The following is a 19,393-nucleotide window of genomic DNA, read 5'->3' as shown; positions in this document are numbered from 1 at the left end:
CTTTTTGTATATGTTCAGTTCCATTTGGTTTCTCTCCTTTATCATATGCCTCCTTGTGCATCTTGTCTTTAAAGTAACCAATCCCAGACCTCCCAAATTGTTGTCTTGTGCCAGCCTCCCCCATTCTCAAAGCCTGTCTCAGAAATCTGTCATTCATAAGTAATTTTTCTGAATAGGGAAAACTGTTGATTTTCAGTTTGTGAAGAGTGGTCATTTTGGTTCATCCATGAATGCAGCCTCCAGTAGTGTACGCACTGTCTCATATTAACACTGCCTTTCCTTCTAAGCATTTGTTCTGTGCACATCACCCTAGATCCTGGGCACATACAGAAAGACACGGGCATATGGTACATACAGGAGACACTGTTCGGCCTTAGGGTTGGACACCATCTTTCTTACTCCATGGCAGATTCTAACACAACTAATTTCATCAACCCCTCCACCTTTAGCCTGATGGGCATTCCTGGCCTGGAGGCAGCCCATGTCTGGACCTCCATCCCCTTCTGCACCATGTACATTACAGCCATCTTGGGGAACTTCACCATCCTGTTCATTGTGAAGAGAGAGCCAAGCTTCCATGAGCCCATGTACTATTTCCTTTGCATGCTGGCTATCATGGATCTGGTCCTGTGTACATCTACCATGCCCAAAATGCTAAGCATTTTCTGGTTCAGTTCCAGGGAGATTAATTTCCGTGCCTGCCTTGCCCAGTTGTACTTTGTTCACAGCTTCACAGCAATTGAGTCTGGGATATATGTGGCTCTGGCTTTAGATCGTTATGTGGCCATCTGCCACCCCCTGAGACATTCCACAATCTTGACAAACCATGTTGTTGCCATCATCGGCCTGGTCGTGGTGCTGCATGGCAGCATGCTTGCCCTGCCCTACCCTTTCCTCGTCAGGTAGTGGCCATATTGCAGAACCAATGTCATCCCCTACACGCACTGTGAACACCTGGATGTGGCGAAGTTGTCCTGTTCTGACATCCACATAAATAATTACTATGGGCTCTTTGCACTAATCTTTAGAGTTGGTCTTGATGTGTTTTTTATTTCCCTGTCCTACACACAGATCCTCAGGGCCATCTTCTGCCTTCCCACAAAGGAGGCCCAGCTCAAAACTTTTGGGACATGCAACTCCCACCTGTGTTTAATCTTAGCTTTTTATATCCCAACTCTCTTCTTCTCCCTCACAACCCGGTTTGGCCACAATTTGCCTATTCATTTCCATCTTCTCATTAGCAATGCATACCTCTTAGTGCCCCCCCCCCATGCTGAACCCCATCATCTATGGGGTGAGGACCAAACAGATCTGGGACAGTCTGCTCCACCTCTTTCTTCATAAAGGGTCTAAAGTTTTTTCCATGGACCTTGATCACCATATTAAAAGTTTTGCTCAGGTAAAGATGTGCCATATCCATTACTCTCACCTGATCCACTGAGACAGTTAGGGTACCTTAGAGGACAATTGGGCTGGTCAGGAATGACTCGCCCTTTGTGAAACCACATTGAATGCTAGTAATCTTTTTCAGTCTTCCGACTGGTTTAAAAATGAATTCCTGGAGGAAGTGATCCGCTCTTTTCCCAGGGACTGAGGTAAGGCTGACTGGTCAACTCTGGCACATCATTCAATTGAGTACCGTAAGGGAAGACAGCGGGAGATTTTCTCCACTTGACTCCCCCACATTGGATTACACATAGTTACATGACATAAGGCACGTGGTCACTGGGTATAGTATTTCCATAGCTGCATCTGTGTAAATTAAGTTGGCTTTGCACCTTGGTGTAGACTGGTTCTGGTCCAGTCACACCAACTCTCAGATGAAGCTATTCACAGTGCTACACCAGAGATAATAAGAGTGAGAGTAAAAGAGAGAGAGGGACAGAGGGAGATAGAAAACAAAAAACATTTTAGAAATAAAGATCCCTTATGCCCTTGCTGTTTTGAGACATACATTGCTCTCCTTGATCTAAACCGGCACTGCCTGGTTCAAGAAACAGGGAACTCTGGTGAGGTCACTCTGGAACCAGATCACTTGGGGAAACTTCAAGTGCAAAGGCACTACATCCACTTGATGAGAACATCTTGTGGACACTTTTCCACCCAGCTCCACTCACATGGCCTGAGCAAGTGTGCATCATAGAATCACAGAATCATAGGGATGGAAGGGACCTCAGGGAGTCATCTAGTCCAGCCCCTGCTTCAGGCAGGATCAACCCCCCACTAAGTTATCCCAGCTAATACCATGTCAAGCTGGGACTTAAAAACCTCTAGGGATGGAGATTTCACCACCTATGTAGGCAACACACTCCAGTGGTTCACCACCCTCCTGGTGAAGTAGTTTTTCCTGATATCCATCCTACTCCTCTCATTCTGTAACTTCAGACCATTGCTCCTTGTTCCGCTGTCTGTCACCACTGAGAACAATTTCTCTCCACCCCTTTTAGAGCACTCCTTCAGGAAGTTGAAGGCTGCTATTAAATCACCCCTCAGTTTTCTCTCCTGTAAACTAAATAAACCCAAATCCCTCAGCCTCTCCTTATAGGTCATGTGCTCCAGCCCCTTAATCATTTTTGTTGCCTTCCACTGAACTGCTACAGCACATCCACAGCCTTTTTATGCTGGGCAGCCCAAAACTGGACACCGTATTCCAGATGTGGGCTTATCTGTGCCTCGTGTGCTGAATAGAGGGGAAAAACCACTTCTCTAGATCTGCTCGCAATGCTCCTCCTGATGCACCCAAATATGCCAGTAGCCATCTTGGCTACAAAGTCACACTGTTTACTCATATCCAGCCTTTCATCCACCATAACCCCTAGGCCCTTTTCCACTGTACTGCTGCTTAGCCAATCAGTCCCCAGCCTATAACTATGGTTGGGTTTCTTCCATCCTAAGCATAGGATTCTACACTTCTCCTTTTTGAACTGCATCAGATTTCTTTTGGCCCAGTCCTCCAACTTATCCAGGTCACTCTGGATTCTCTGTCTACCCTCCAATGTATCTACCTCTCCTGCTAGCTTTGTGTCATCTGCAAACTTGCTGAGGGTGCAATCCAGTCCCTCATCCAGGTAATTAATAAAGATGTTGAACAACACCGGCCCCAGAACTGAGCCTTGGGGCACTCCTCTTGAAACTGATCACCATTCAGATATTGAGCCATTGACCACTACCCATTGGGCCCATCCATCGAGCCAGCTTTCTAGCCACCTTATAGTCCAAGGATCCAATCCATACTTCCTTAACTTATGGGCAAGAATGTTGTGGGAGACTGTAACAAAAGCTTTTCACAGTACATTGCATCCACTGACTTCCCAATGTCCACAGAGCCTGTTACCTTGTCATAGAATCTAATCACAGTGGTCAGGCACAACTTGCCCTTGGTGTAGCAGCTCTAAGTTTGCTGTCAAAGCCCCACTCATTCTCTTGTGGCCGGTCACCTGTCAAGTGCATTTGATCCACCTGGATTTGTGTCACAGCACCATTCAGGGAGCAGAGAGGGCTGTGTGTTTTGAGGCCTAGATTGTATGGGATGTTTCAACATGTGCTTCTTAGCATTGGCCAGGAAAACCTTATACCAGGCCCAGGTGCAAGCGGAATGTTTATCTTGTGGTTGTAACATTTGCCAGTTCCACAGGACAATTTTGCTTCCATTTCCACTTAATGAAGTCACCATATTTAGAGGTAAGGGTTCCTCAGGGGCGCTGGGCTACCCCACAGCTCTGCATGGATGGACACCTCCAGTAGATTTGCTTATACCTATAGAGAGTGAGGCCTGGGAGCCTGGATGCTGTGGGCAATGAGGGACTGGATGGCAGTGGGGATTTCATGGAATTATACATAATGAGGGTTGAAAGAGACATCCATTAGCTAGTTCTATCCCATGTTCCAAGCAGGACTAACCCCACTGAATTTCTCCTCCCAGGGCTTTAATAAGACAGCCCTCAGGAGTTTGGTTCTGGTGCCTGGTGTTTCACACCACAGCAGACTGTCCCTTTTCCTTGCTGCCCCTACCCTTCCATAACATATCTTTTGCAGTAATAAATTCTTTGCCAGGCTCCCAGATGCATTCCTGCTTCTTCCATTAGCTCTGTAGCCTTTATGGCTTTGACATGTTACAAATCCCTACCCCAGATGAAGTGTGTGCCTCCAATGCAGTAATGAGCATACCAAAGCAAACCATCCTGGGACAGATCCAAGGTTTCAAGGCCCCTTCTTTACTTGACTCACACTGAGATCAGAGGGCAGCTAGTAAGTGAGGGCTGTGGCCTGACTTCTCTGTGAGTGGCCCATTGCCACCCCTCGGATGTGTACATGGTCAGTGCAGGTGTAGCCCCCAGAGATGTAATACTTCAGGAAATGATCTCACTGCAGCAACCAGCATGGACAGAATAGCAGCCCCAACCTCATCCTGGCAATAGTTCTCCCACAGCAGCCAATCCGTGTAGGAAAGGCAGGGACTGAGCATACTTCCCCTCCCTCCAGCTCTGCCCCTGCAACTTCCCCTTCCCACACTGATCCAGCTTAGATCTACACACAGCACTGCTGGTGCCCCTCACTCTTTCCCTGCAGCACATCTGTCTGTTCCCGTCTCTGTTTTTACCAGTAAAAGGCCAAACACAAAGGGCATCTGTTACTCATGACCTACCTCTGTGCCATTTGCATCATGGCCTTGCTTCCTGCCACACCTGCCTGTTATCTTTTGGCCCATTCTCCAATTTGTTTCTTTTAGCCCAGTCCTCCCTGGCCCCTGGCCCTACTCTCCTTTGTACCTACCTCTTCCCCAGGTTAGTGCCACATGCAAATTTGCTGAAGGTGCAACGTATCCCCTCATCCAGATCATTAACAAAAGATGTTGAACAAATCCAGCCCCAGAACTAACCCTTGGAGTACTCTGCTTGTTATCAGCCAGCAGCCAGACATACCAGTTGAGCCCCACAGTCTAGCCAGATTTCTAGCCAGATATCCACCTTCCAGTGCATTTATCCAATCCGTACTTCCTTAACTTGCTGGCAAGAATGACTAAAGTCAAATGGGTCATGCGTGATTTGCCATGGGTGACTCCATATTGACTATTCATGTTGACTTTCCTCTCTTCCAAGTGCTTCAAAATGGATTCCTTGAGGATCCCCTCCATGATTTTTCCAGGGACTGAGGTGAGTACAGCCACACTGAAGGGGTTCCTCTTGGGCATTAACAGGGTATGAGGTTCATGAAAATCTAGACATCATTCCTAGATTTCTTTGCAATCAAATATAATTGTAAAATATATATCTACCCATTGGGCCCACCCATCGAGCCATTTTATATATATTGGAAGGACAGAATGGGTCGAGCGGGTGGCGGAGTGGTACTGTATGTGAAAGATAATATAGAATCAAATGAAATAAAAATCCTAAATGAATCAAAATGTTCAATAGAATCATTATGGATAGCAATTCCTTCCTCTGATGAGAATATAGCACTAGGGATATATTATCGACCACCTGACCAGGACAGTGATAGTGATGCTGAAATGCTAAGGGAGATTAGAGAGGCTATCACAAGAAAAAACTCACTAATAATGGGGGATTTCAATTATCCCCATATTGACTGGGTACAAGTCGCCTCAGGAAGGGATTCAGAGAGAAAATTTCTTGATGCCTTAAACGACTGCTTCTTGGAGCAGCTGGTACAGGAACCCACAAGGGGAGAGGCAATTCTTGACTTAGTACTGAGTGGAACACAGGATCTGGTCCAAGAGGTAACTATTACAGGACCTCTTGGAAATAGTGACCATAACATAATAACATTTAATATTCCTGTGTTGGAAAGAACACTGCAACAGTCCAACACTCTGGTATTTAATTTCAAAAAGTGGAATTACACAAAAATGAGGAGGTTAGTTAAGCAGAAATTAAAAGGTAGAGTAACTAGAGTAAAATCCCTGCAAGATGCATGGAAACAATTCAAAGATACCATGTTAAAGGCCCAACTTAGATGTATACCCCAAATTAAAAAACACAGTAAGAGACCTAAAAAAGAGCCACCATGGCTTTACAACCATGTAAAAGAGGCAGTGAGAGACAAAAAGGCATCTTCTAAAAAGTGGAAGTCAAATCCTAGTGATCAAAATAGAAAGGAACATAAACACTGCCAAATTAAATGTAAAAATGTAATAAGAAAAGCCAAAAAAGATTTTGAGGAAGAGTTAGCCATAAATTCAAAAAACAATAGTTATATGTTTTTTAAGTTCATTAGAAGCAGGAACCCTGCTAAAAATGCAGTGGGCCCCTGGACGATAGACACAAAAGGAGCAATCAAGGAAGATAATGCCATTGCGGAAAAACTAAATGATTTCTTTGCTTCAGTCTTCATGGCTGAGGATGTTAGAGAGATTCCGAAATCTGAGCTGTCTTTAATGGATGACACATCTGAGGAACTGTCCCAGACTGAAGTGTCATTAGAGGAGGTTTTGGAACTAATTGATAAGCTAAACAGTCACAAGTCTCCGGGACCGGATGGTATTCACCCAAGGGTTCTGAAAGGACTCAAATGTGAAATTGTGGAACTATTAACAGTGGTTTGTAACTTATCCTTTAAATCAGCTTTGGTACCCAATGATTGGAAGACAGCTGATATAACACCAATATTTAAAAAGGGCTCTAAAGGAGACCCTGGCAATTACAGACCAGTAAGTCTAACGTCAGTACCGGGCAAATTAGTAGGAACAATAATAAAGAATAAAATTGTCAGACACATAGAGGAACATGATTTGTTGAGCAAAAGTCAACATGGTTTCTGTAAAGGGAAGTCGTGTCTTACTAATCTATTAGAGTTCTTTGAAGGGGTTAACACACATGCGGACAGGGGTTATCCAGTAGACATAGTATACTTATGTTTCCAGAAAGCCTTTGACACGGTCCCTCACCGAAGGTTCTTATGTAAATTAGGTGGTCATGGGATAGGAGGAAAGAGCCTTTCATGGATTGGGAACTGGTTAAAAGACAGGAAAAAAAGGGTAGGAATAAATGGTAAATTTTCACAATGAAAGAGGGTAACTAGTGACATTCCCCAAGGGTCAGTCCTGGGACCAATCTTGTTCAACTTATTCGTCAATGATCTAGAGAAAGGGGTAAGCAGTGAGGTGGCAAAGTTTGCAGATGACACCAAACTGTTCAGGATAGTCAAAACCAAAGCAGACTGTGAAGAACTGCAAAAAGATCTCAGCAAACTGAGTGATTGGGCAGCAAAATGGCAAATTAAATTTAATGTGGGTAAGTGTAAGGTAATGCACATTGGGAAAAATAACCCCAATTATACATACAATATGAAGGGGGCAAATTTAGCTACAACAAATCAGGAAAGGGATCTTGGAATTATAGTGGTTAGTTCTGTGAAAACATCCACGCAGTGTGCAGCGGCAGTCAGTGAAGCAAATAGGATGTTAGGAATTATTAAAAAAGGGATAGAAAATAAGACGAAGAATATCGTACTTCCCCTATATAAAACTATGGTATGCCCACATCTTGAGTACTGCATGCAGATGTTGTCTCCTTACCTCAAAAAAGATATATTGGTGTTAGAAAAGGTTCAGAAAAGGGCAACTAAAATGATTAAGGGTTTGGAATGGGTCCCATATGAGGAGAGGCTAGAAAGACTGGGACTTTTCAGCCTAGAAAAGAGAAGACTGAGGGGCGATATGATAGAGGTATATAAAATCATGAATGGTGTGGGGAAAGTGAACACAGAAAAGTTGTTTACTTGTTCCCATAATATAAGAACTAGAGGACACCAAATGAAATTAATGGGTAGCAGGTTCAAAACTAGTAAAAGAAAGTTTTTCTTCACACAGTGCACAGTCAACCTGTGGAACTCCTTACCAGAAGATACTGTGAAGGCCAGGACTCTAACAGAGTTTAAAAAAGAGCTCGATAAGTATTTGGAGGTTAGGTCCATAGATGGCTATTAGCAAGGGGTAAGGTATGGTGCCTAGCCTTTTGTTGAAAGTGGGAGATGGATGGCAGGAGACAAATCGCTTGATCATTGTCTTCGGTTCACCTCCTCTGGGGCACCAGGCATTGGCTACTGTCGGCAGAGAGGATACTGGGCTAGGTGGACCTTTGGTCTGACCCAGTATGGCCGTTCTTATGTTCTTACTTTATGTTCTTAAAATACAGAAATACAGAGAGCCACTAATATCTCCCTCATTCAGCAAAGAGCCCAAGAGTTTTCCTTTCCCTTTGGGAAGGTCCACTAATTACTCTTTACTCCTAAAAGATAATCAAGAGCAGAGGTGCACATACAGACGCTGGCTATCCCCAGCATGCTGAGCAAACCCTAGTGGGACTCCACAGAGCTATATTATACATGGCTCCCATACCCTTTCTGGCTCAAAGCATGGGATACCACTCCAGATGCTGAGGTGAGAGTGGTGTGGAACCAGACAGAGAACACCTTCATCTCAGAATTAACAGGTAACAACTCTTCCTGATGAGCTCAATTGCCTGAGAAGCCCAGCAAAATGTGGGTGTGAAGGGACAGATAGTAAGCTTGTGTTCCTTTCTGCTTTGCACACACATCGGTTTTCCTCCTTTATCACACCTCATAATGTTCCTCATTTCTGAGGCTCCCTGCCCATCTTGTCAGATGGCCTCCAGCTCCAGAGTGGCTGCACTGTGGTGGCACAGAGGAACTTTCAAAAGGGAAGATGTTAGTGGAAGTACAGCACAGTGCTGAATTCTGAGGATACGGCCCTTACATTGTTAGGGCCCCAGTGGGGCACAACTCCCCTGGATATAACATGACTGAATAGAAGAGAATTCATGTGTGATAATACACAGTGATTGCGACCTCCCTTCACTGACTCTTCAGGCACCGTCTGTTCACTTGGGTGTAGGGGAGTGGGTATTTTGATTGACTTTTATGTGTTGCTAAAGATGAGGGTGGATGAGCTCCTCACTCAGTGGCAAAGACTCACAGGTTCTGCCCTCTCATCTCCAGGCAGTTCCTGGAAGAAACCCCTTTAGAGTGGCAGCCCTTCTTGGGGATCCAATCTCTTCCAGGAGCTAAGACTCTCCCTCCCATAGATCTACATCTCTTTGAGCCATTCACATGTCTGTGCTTCATTGCGGGCCCCTTTGAGGAATCCCCTCACACTGGGCCACTGGGGCCTCCACTCTCAGAAGGAACAATGCAACCCTGTTCTCTACAAATGTCTTGTATCACCTTACCCAAAAGCTCCTCTTCTGTGTCCTGTCTTCCACCCCAGGCAATCAGGTCTTTAGGGCTCTCTCTCCTCCATGCAGTGCTCCCCTTTGACTGAAATTGGTTGGTCATATCAGTAGGGTCCTCTCTCCTCAACCCATTTTCTTCCCACTCTCCAGGAACTGACTGCCTTCTAGCCTGGGCTGGGCCTCCCAATCAACAGGGTTACTGGTTGTAACAATCTCACATATCTCCAGGCTCTTGCCCGAGTGTCCTGGCTGTGAGGGGAGTTCACAACAGCCCTTCTGGAGCAATAACTCCTCTCTCATCTCTTTGTTAAGATAGCAGTACACAGGGGAACTGAGGTGGGAACTCACTATTCATGTGAAACACTATGAAATGAAGATTTTGTCACTCTTGATCAATACATGCTTACTCCCACCTTTCTTCAAGTAGTCACATTAACTCTCATACCTGATGCTTTAAAAAAATCCTATTCAGCTAGAAGCAGACACCCAACATAGGAAACTTCACTCCCAACACTTTAAGCTGAGGATTTATAAGCAACTAAAATGGAAGGTGTCAGACAGGGTTCACAAGAGATGGGGCCACCACCACCATTAATAATAGGCAGCATTTTTGTGAATCCCGTTCATCAAATCTCTTCACTCCGGTACTCTCTGGGGCCAGGAGTTTCACAAGCCAGGGACAGACTATGTAAGAAACTTTCTTTTCTCACTGTAATATACTGAAGTATTCAGTGGAATTAAATGTTTCCTTCTTGGTGTGTTATGAGACCTGGTAAAGATAAATGCCTGAAATGCTTTTTATATTTGTAGGATCATAGAGTTTAAGGTCACAAGGGAAAATTATATTATTATGTATGACCTACAGTATAACATAAGCCATTACGTTTCACCCTCTTACCACTATATGGGGCACCATGGCTTGTGTGCTACTAAGGCCTGGCTTATATCAGGTTTTTGTATTTAGCATTACAGAGACACTGGGTGAGAGAGTACCAGGAGTGTGAGTGAGTCCAGCCCCATGCCAAGATGCAGAATGTGTTGAGTCTAAAACAGTGTTTCTCAAGCAGGGGTATGAGTACCCTTGGGATTATGCCAAAGTCCGCGAGGGAGTACATCAATTCATCTAAATATTTGCTAGTTTTACAACAGGCTACATAAAAAACACTAGTGAAGTCAATACAATCTAAAAGTTAATTCACACAATGACTTGTTTCTCCTAGTTCATATGTCTTATGATGAAATGTCAGTATGATATTTCTATTCCAATTCATTTATTCAGTAAGATAATAGAAAGTCAGCAAGTTTTCAGTAGTAGTCTGCTTTAATATTTTTCCTGGCTTTTTAATTAATTATCATAGAATCATAAAATCCTAGAATCACAGAGCTGGAAGGGACCTCAAGAGGTCATCAAATCCAGCTCCCTGCCCCAAGAAGGATGAACCCCAGCTAAGTCATCCCAGCCATAACTATGTCAAGCTGGGACTTAAAAACCTCCAGAGATGGAGATTCCACCACCTCCCTAGGCAACACATTCCAGTGCTTCTCCACCCTCCTGGTGAAGTAGTTTTTCCTAATATCCAACCTATACCTCTTTCTGTAATTTCAGACCATTATCCCTTGTTCTACTGTCTGTCACCTCTGAAAACAATTTCTCTCCATTCCTTTCAGAGCTCCCCTTCAGGAAGTTGAAAGCTGCTATTAAATTACTCCTCGGCCTTCTTTTCCACAAACTAAATAACCCCAAATCTCTCAGCCTCTCCTTACAGGTCATGTGCTCCAGCCCCTTAATCATTTTTGTTGCCCTCCTCTGAAGCTGCTCCAGCACATCCACAGCCTTTCTATACTTGGCGGGGTGGGGGGGGAAATGGACACAATATTCCAGATGTGGCCTCACCAGAGCCGAATAGAGGGCAACAAACTCTCTAGATTTGCTCCAAATGCTCTTCCTAATGCATCCAAATATGCCATTGGCCTTCTTGGCTACAAAGGCAACAATTTACTCATATCCAACCTTTCATCCACTATACCGCCTAGGTCCCTTTTCTCTGTACTGCTGCTTAGCCAGTCAATCCCCAGCCTATAACAATGCTTGGGATTCATCCATCCTAAGTGTAGGACTCTATATTTCTCCTTGTTGAACTGCATTAGATTTCTTTTGGCCCAGTCTTCCAATTTATGCAGATCACTCTGGATTCTCTCTCTCCCCTCCAACGTAACTACCTCTCTCCCTAGCTTGGTGTCATCTGCAAACTAGCTGAGGGTGCAATCCACTCCTTCATCCAGGTCATTAATAAAGATGTTGAACAACACCAGCCCCAGAACCGAGCCTTGGGATACTCCACTTTAAACTGACCACCATCCAGATATTGAGCCATTGATCTGTTGGGCCCGACTGTCAATCCAGTTTTCTTTCCATTTTATAGTCCAAGGATCCAATCCATATTTCCTTAACTTATGGGCAAGAATGATGTGGGAGACTGTATGAGAAACTTTGCTGAAGTCAAGGTATGTCACATCCACTGCCTTCCCCATGTCCACAGAGCCATTTACCTCATCATAGAAACTAATCAGATTAGTCAGGCAGGACTTGCCCTTGGTGAATCCATGTTTACTACTTTTGATCACTTTCCCCTCTTCAAAGTGCATTACTAAGTATTGTAGTAATGAAAGGGTCTGCTCTCACGCCTAACTGTATAAGACCTGAACAATAGTCAATGCTTTGTTAACATACAGCAACAATAATGGCCCACAGCCAGAACAACACAGGAATAAAACAAAAGCTGTGGACTAGGCAGGTTCCCCTCACTGGTATTCGACCAAAGAAGGTCATATAAGGAAGAAAGTCTGAGTGCCACGTACTCAGTGATGCACCTAAACAGACAGGTGATGGTACATCCAATGAGGACATCTTGCTTGGACATTCTGACCCAATTTCAGGGTCGGGATGACAAAATGATGGATAGTGTTGTTTTGATGGTACCAGTTTCAAGGTAATGAGTAGTCACAAGATGTATCAATGTATTACAATTAGGGGAGGCTCCTGGAATACATAATCTGTTTATACCTGTGTATAAAAGTGTGTGTAACCGAGGCTGTGTCGAGCGACCTAGGGGATGTTGTAGCCCATGCGCTAGTGACTATAAACCTGGTTCCAGTTCCTTCATACCCCACTTGATTTATGGTTATTTGGGTCCCTCAGAAGTCTGAGGTGAGGGCTGACAGGTCAGAGGCATTTGGAGAGGGCAAAGACACAAACAGCCAAAGGTTATCATCACAGTAGGGAGCAGAACAGATGTCAGACACCACACCAGTAACAGCATTGTGCTAAAAGTAGGCTGTAAGTGAGGTGCAACTTGATGGTATGCAAAACAAATCTGACTGCTTAAAAGCATGCAGTGATCTGGAAAGGTGGAATGTCACTTGGTTCAAGACCTCAGATAACCTTAGGACCATGTTTCTCAACTGGTGGTACATGATAGAAGTCTAGGGTATTATATATATATATATATACACACACATATATACACATATATATATATATTATATTTATTAAAAATGTTGAGAAACACAGGTCTACAACATCCCAGAGGGCTCTTCTCCCTCCTTTTGAAGAGTCAGAACAATCACAGGAACAAAGTGGACAGGGGACTGCAGACAGAGGAGTCTTAAGAGGAGGTGTCAGACAGAGGGATCCACTGTGGGTAGGACGACCCTCAACACCTCTGCCAGCACTGCTCCTGTCTCCTCTACCTGCAATTCCCTCTGTCTTACAATTGCCTCTTACTGAAATCCAGACTGGGGGGACCCTCCCTTGTGGAAGGTGTCTTCTGATGGAATCTCTCAGGAAGCCGGTTGGAGACCTACAGGAGCGGGTGGCTCGGCTGAGTATCCGTATCCACGGGCAAACCTGGACAGTATTTAGGCGGAGACAGCTGGCGTTAAGGTAACTGTCCCACCACAAAACACTGATGCACCATTGGTGGAGGAGAAGATTGCTCTGGGGCATACTAGCTACGTCTACACGTGAAGCCTACATCGAAGTAGCTTATTTCTATGTAGCGACATCGAAATAGGCTATTTCGATGAATAACGTCTACACGTCCTCCAGGGCTGGCAACGTCAATGTTCAACATCAACGTTGTGCAGCACCACATCGAAATAGGCGCTGCAAGGGAACGTCTACACGCCACAGTAGCACACATCGAAATAAGGGTGCCAGGCACAGCTGCAGACAGGGTCACAGGGCGGACTCAACAGCAAGCCGCTCCCTTAAAGGGCCCCTCCCAGACACACTTGCACTAAACAACACAAGATCCACAGAGCTGACAACTGGTTGCAGACCCTGTGCATGCAGCATGGATCCCCAGCTGCAGCAGCAGCAGCCAGAAGCCCTGGGCTAAGGGCTGCTGCACACAGTGACCATAGAGCCCCGCAGGGGCTGGAGATAGAGGGTCTCTCAACCCCTCAGCTGATGGCCACCATGGCGGACCCCACTATTTCGAAGTTGCGGGATGCGCAACGACTACATGGTCCCTACTTCGACATTGAACGTCGAAGTAGGGCGCTATTCCCATCCCCTCATGGGGTTAGCGGCTTCGATGTCTCATCGCCTAACGTCGATGTTAACATCGAAATAGCGCCCAACACGTGTAGCCGTGACGGGCACTATTTCGAAGTTAGTGCCGCTACTTCGAAGTAGCGTGCACGTGTAGACACGGCTACTGACAGCTGGTCATTTCCAGCAGCAGGCAGTGCTCCTTTCCTGTGCCCAAGCCTCCCACCATGGTACTGGGAAACACTTACGGGAGATACAGGAGATAATCAATCACTCCCTACAGCAGAATCAGAGAAGCCTTGTACCTCCAAAGCTGGGAGGTCTGATGCCACTACTACGAGGAAGAAACAGAGTAGTGGTGGACAAAGACTCTCTTCAGTGGGGGATGGAGGCACCCATCTGTCACCCTGACATGTCATCCTGGGAGGTATGCTGCCTGCCATGAGCCCGTATCCAAGACGTTACAGGGCACTGTCGAGGATTATCCAGTCTACTGACTACTACACCAAGCTACTTATCCATGTGGGCACGAATGATACTGCAAGGTGTAACCTTGAGCAGATCAAGCGTGACTACAGGGCTCTGGGAGTACAGGTGAATGAGTTGGGAGGGCATGTGGTGTTCTCCTCAATCCTTCCTGTCAAAGGTAGGGGCCCAGGCAGAGACAGGTGCATCCTGGAGATGAATGCCTGCCTGCGAGGATGGTGTCATCAGGAGAACTTTGGCTTCCTCGATCACGGGATGCTAGTCCGTGATGGACTAATAAGCAGGGATGCGTTCACCTTTCGAGGAATGGGAAGGATGTATTTGAGTTGAGACTGGCTAACCTAGAGAGGAGGGCTTTAAAGTAGGTTTGACAGCACAGGAAATTTCTTTATGTTTTTTTTTTGCTTTACCGTCCCCAGTTTTCTACACTAACTTGTATGTTCTTTCTTTCTTTTTTTCTTTCTGTTTGCTCTGTCAATAATTTTTCTAGGTGTAATTTAAGTACAGTGGTGGGATATAATTCATTACAGAATTGTTACACTATTAGAATTGCTTAGAAAAAATGTCAGTAAAATAATTGGTTATGGCACAGCTGAGTAAAAACCTAATTTTATTTTATGAACTGAGGTTCAACAAAGAATAAGGGAAGAGACCTGGAATTCCATTTTCTGGAAGCTAACCACACTATGGCCGTGTCTACATGAGCCCCAAACTTCGAAATGGCCACACAAATGGCCATTTCGAAGTTTACTAATGAAGCACTGAAATGCATATTCAGCACTTCATTAGCATGCGAGTGGCCGCGGCACTTCGAAATTGATGCGCCTCGCCGCCACGCGTCTCGTCCAGACAGGGCTCCTTTTCAAAAGGACCCCTCCTACTTCGAAGTCCCCTTATTCCCATCAGCTCATGGGAATAAAGGGACTTCGAAGTAGGTGGGGTCCTTTCGAAAAGGAACCCTGTCAGGATGAGACGAGCGGCGGCGGCGAGGCACGTCAATTTCGAAGTGCCGTGGCCGCCCGCATGCTAATGAAGCTCTGAATATGCTTTTCAGCGCTTCATTAGTAAACTTCGAAATGGCCATTTGCGTGGCCATTTTGAAGTTTGGGGCTAGTGTAGACACGGCCCTGGTGAAATAGTTTTTTCCAAATATCCAACATAAACCTCTCGCTCCGTAACTTTATCATAGAATTCCAGGACTGGAAGGAATGTCAGGAGGTCATCTAGTCCAGCCCCCTGCCTAAAGCAGGATCAACCCCAACTAAATCATCCCAGCCATGACTATGTCAAGCTGGGACTTAAAAACCTCCAGGGATGGAGATTGCACCACTTCTCTTGGTAACACTTTCCAGTGCTTCACCACCCTCCCAGTGAAATAGTTTTTCCTAATATCCAACCTACTCCTCTCCCTCTGTAACTTCACACCATTACTCCTTGTTTTGCCACCTGTCATCATTGAGAACAGTCTCTCTCCATTCTCTTTAGAGCCCCCTTTTAGGAAGTTGAAGGCTGCTTTCAAATCACACCTCAGTCTTCTCTTCTGCAAGCTAAATAACCCCAAATCTCTCAGGTTCTCCTCAGAGGTCATGTGCTCCAGCCCCTTAATCATTGTGATTGCCCTCCACTGAACCCACTCCAATGAGTCAATATCCTTTCTATACTGGGGAATGCAGGACTGGATACAATACTCCAGATGCAGCCACACCAGTGCCAAGTAGAGGGGAATAATAACTTCTCTAGATCTGCTGGAAATGCTTTTCCTAATACACCCCAATATGCCATTAGCCTTCTTGGCTACAAGCACACATTGTTTACTCATATCCAGCCTCTCAACCACTGTAATCCCTAGGTCCTTTTTCTGCTGCACTGCTACTTAGCCAGTCGGTCCCCAGCCTGTAACAGTGCTTGGGATTCTTTCATCCCAGGTGCAGAACTCTCCACTTCTGGTTGGTGAACCTCATGAAATTTCTTTTTGGCCCAATCCTCCAATTTTTCTAGGTCACTCTGGACCCTATTCCTACTGTCCAATGTATCTACCTGACCCCCCAGCTCAGTGTCACCTGCAAATTTGCTGAGGGTGCAATCTATCCCTTCATCCAGGTCATTAATAAAGATGTTGAACAGTACTCGTCCTTGAACTGATCCTTGTGGCATTCCATTTGAAACTGACCGCTAACCAGACACTGAGCCATTGACCACTATCTGTTGGGCCAAGCCATCAAACTAGTTTTCTATTCATCTTACAGTCCATGTATCCAATCTATACTTCCTTAAATTAAGGGTAAAAATGTTGTGGGAGACTGTATCAAAAGCTTTGCTGAAGTCAGGGTATATCACATCCATTCAGTTCTCCATGTCCACAGACCCAGTTACCTCACCCTAGAAGCTGATCAGATTGCTCAGGTATGACTTGTCCTTGCTGAGTCTATGTTGACTACTCTTGATCAATTTCCCCTCTTCCAAGTGCTCCAGAATGGATTCCTTAAGGGACCCCTCCATTATTTTCCCAGGGATTGAGGTAAGGCTGACCAGTCTATAGTTCCCTGGATTGTCCTTCTTTCCTTTTTTAATGAGCAGCACTACGTTTGACTTTTTCCAGTCATCCGGGATCTCTCCCGATCTCCAAGGGTCTTCAAAGATAATGGCCAAAGGTTCAGCAATGACATCTGCCAATTCTGTCAGTACCTTTGTACTGGACCCATGGATTTGTGTACCACTAGCTACTCTACGTAGCTCTTAACCTATTCCTTCCTCATCTGGGCCTTCCCACCTCCATCTAATACTTCATTCCCTAGTTCTGTTGATTGGGAGCTGGTCTTGTCCGTGGAGACTGAGGCAAAAAAAAACTTCGTATGTCAGCTTTTCCTGCATCATCTGTCACTAGGTAACCTCCCTCACCAACTAATGGCTTCCCACCCTCTCTGATCACCCTCCTATTGTTAACATACCTGTAGAAACCCTTTTTGTTATCCTTCCCATTCCTTGACAGTTGCAATTCCAATTGTGCTTTTGGTTTCCTGATTACTCCCTGGCATTCTCCAGCCATATGTTTCTACTCCTCCTTAGTCATTCATCCAAGGTTTCACTTCTTATGCCCATCCTTTTTTTGAGTTTGAGCTCACCAAGGATTTCCCTTTTAAGCCAAGCTGGTTGCCTCCCATGTTTGCTTATATTACTGCACATCAGACTGGTTTGTTCCTATGCCTTCAATAAGACTTCTTTAGACCATTTCCCCTCATTCTACCATCAGTCACTACTGAGAACAGCCTCTCTCCATACTCTCTAGAACCCCCATTCAGGAAGTTGAAGGCTGCTATCAAATCGTCTTTCACTCCTCTATTCTGCAAATTAAATAATCCAGATCCCTCAGCCTCTCCTCATAAATTATGAGATCCAGACCCCTAATCATTTTTTTTGTCCTCCACTGGACCTGCTCCGAAGTGTCCATATCTTTTCTATACTGGGGAGCCCAGAACTGGATGCAATACTCCAGATGTGGCCTCACTGGTGCTGAATAAAGGGGATCTACTTATCTAGATCTGCTGGAAATGCTCCTATTAATGTACCCCAATATGTTATTAGCCTTCTTGACGACAAGGCCACATCACTGACTCATATCCAGCCTGTGTAATCCTCAGGTCCTTTTCTGGCATTCTGCTACTTAACCACTCCATTTCCAGGAATTAACAAAGCTTGGGAGTCTTCCATCCCAAGTGCAGGACTCTGCACTTCTCTTTGTTAAACTTCATCAGATTACTTTCGGCCCAATCCTCCAATTCACTTAGGTCACTTTGGACCCTAACCCCACCTTCCAACAGTTCTATCTGTGCCCTGAGTTTAGTGGATTGTTCCCTTATATTTAACATCATTGATCAATGCTGAAAAATCCAGTTTGTATTAATCCCTATCTATTTGCCTTTCTTCCCATATGTTATATATTTTCACTTCTCCCTCCAACCTTGCTGACCTCCTTTTGCTTCTGAATTAGGTGTTTAGCCAAAGTTCTCTTTTTTGACCAATGAAAATTGTCCATTTAGTTTTATAAGAAACTCTCTAAGAACTCCTAATTTTCACTCCCATTTTTCTTCCTAACTTTTCTTGCCAACAAGTTTTGCCAATAATTTCCCTCACCTTTTGGGAATTAGACTGTTTGAAGTGCCGTCAATAGATATTACTAGTTGGAAACACTGCTCTTTTCTTTGTGTATCTAATCAGATTCATTATATTCCTGCATAACCTGCCTCCTTGAAAGTATTATTTCTAAACAAAACCATTCTGGAATTTTCACACCATTCGCTTATGACAGCCTCTGCCATTCTTAATGCCTGTTTCAGAAATCCTCAGAAATTACAGCAACTGGGCAAATAACACTGAGTGTGTTTCCTGATCAGGTTATTCTCAATCTCATTGATTAGGTTTCCAGCACTGTCTTTGCATTCGTCACTGCTGCAAAGGAGCAGATATTCCTCTGGGTATTGCACCTGTAAAGACAAGGTTTTTGCCTGTCATGTATATCCCACTGATGCCTACTAAGATTTGCCACATGATGGCTACATCAACACGTACCCCAAACTTCGAAATGGCCACGCAAATGGCAATTTCGAAGTTTACTAATGAAGCGCTGAAATGCATATTCAGCACTTCATTAGCATGCATGCTGCAGCAGCGCTTTGAAATTGACGCATCTTGCCACCGCGCGGTGCATCCAGACGGGGCTCCTTTTCAAAAGGACGCTGCCTACTTCGAAGTCCCCTTATTCCCATGAGCTCATGGGAATATCTGCCGCCTGCATGCTAATGAAGCGCTGAATATGCATTTCAGCGCTTCATTAGTAAACTTCGAAATGGCCATTTGCGTGACCATTTCGAAGTTTGGGGCACGTGTAGACACGATATAGATATAGAATATATATATATATAGATATATATATATATATATAGATATATATATATATATATAGATATAGATAGAGATATAGAAATTATTGATGTTGAGAGCCCCATTTGGATTAGTAGGGTCAGTTATTCATAACTAATTTTTCTGAATAAGGAAAATGTTGTTTTCCAGTCTGTGAAGAGTAACCAGACTGCTTTATCCATGAACACAACCTCTGGCCATTTATGTAACATCTCATATTAAC

General features: G+C 44.7%; 1 pseudogene; it reads left to right on the top strand.

Moving 5' to 3' along the window:
* Positions 1–402: 402 nt before the first annotated feature.
* On the top strand, positions 403–1,441 carry LOC142007225 (olfactory receptor 52E8-like; annotated as a pseudogene).
* Positions 1,442–19,393: the final 17,952 nt, after the last annotated feature.

Source organism: Carettochelys insculpta, chromosome 1, assembly GCF_033958435.1.
Source record: "Carettochelys insculpta isolate YL-2023 chromosome 1, ASM3395843v1, whole genome shotgun sequence".
Lineage (NCBI taxonomy): Eukaryota > Metazoa > Chordata > Testudines > Carettochelyidae > Carettochelys > Carettochelys insculpta.
This window is presented reverse-complemented; position numbering and strand designations above follow the sequence as displayed.